The 735-nt window shown below is 38.1% G+C and overlaps 1 long non-coding RNA gene across 1 annotated transcript; it reads right to left on the bottom strand.

Moving 5' to 3' along the window:
* Window positions 1-52: 52 nt before the first annotated feature.
* Window positions 53-402, bottom strand: LOC113473372. The gene is made up of 2 exons (XR_003395360.1): window positions 349-402; window positions 53-173 (listed from the first exon to the last, which is right to left on the bottom strand). It is a non-coding gene; the product is annotated as an uncharacterized LOC113473372 (long non-coding RNA).
* Between the last annotated feature and the right edge of the window lie 333 nt (window positions 403-735).

Here is a 735-nt window from a genome sequence, read left to right as displayed (position 1 = left end):
ATGACTGAGTGTTGCATCTTTGCGATTATAGATTTGTGTATATTTAGCTCTTGTAGGTGTTTGGCCATGGTTTTCGGTTTATTATTATTATTACTATGTTACCTTTTGAACTGATGGTATCTTTTGTTGGTGATTGATCCTAGGAGTATTATGTGAGAGGAGGATGAAAGTACCTGAGTGTTGCATCTTTGCGATTATAGATTTGTGTATATTTAGCTCTTGTAGGTGTTTGGCCATGGTTTTCGGTTTATTATTATTATTTTTATCACTATGTTACCTTTTGAACTGATGGTATCTTTTGTTGGTGATTGATCCTAGGAGTATTATGTGAGAGGAGGATGAAAGTACAAAATGGGAGAAAAACATGGGCGACGAAGAGATGTAGGTAGCAGGAATGAGAATGTTGAGGTGGAGTAACGACAGGATCAGGAATGAAGTCATAAGGAATAGGATAAAGGTAACATCTAAGAGAGGAGCTTACAGTGGTCTGTTCATGTTGAAACAAGAGATGAGAGCTAATGAGAGCAGGAATGAGAATGTTGAGGTGGAGTAACGACAGGATCAGGAATGAAGTCATAAGGAATAGGATAAAGGTAACATCTAAGAGAGGAGCTTACAGTGGTCTGTTCATGTTGAAACAAGAGATGAGAGCTACATTTTGAGGAAGAGAAAAGATCGAGGGAGACAGAGAAAAAGGTGGAAAGATTGTGTGAATCAAGACTTGAGGGAGGAAAA

Source organism: Diaphorina citri, unplaced genomic scaffold, assembly GCF_000475195.1.
Source record: "Diaphorina citri unplaced genomic scaffold, Diaci psyllid genome assembly version 1.1 scaffold26945, whole genome shotgun sequence".
In the NCBI taxonomy this organism is placed as follows: Eukaryota; Metazoa; Arthropoda; class Insecta; order Hemiptera; family Psyllidae; genus Diaphorina; species Diaphorina citri.
Note: the sequence above shows the minus strand (reverse complement) of the source record. Positions and strands in the feature narration are given on the sequence as shown.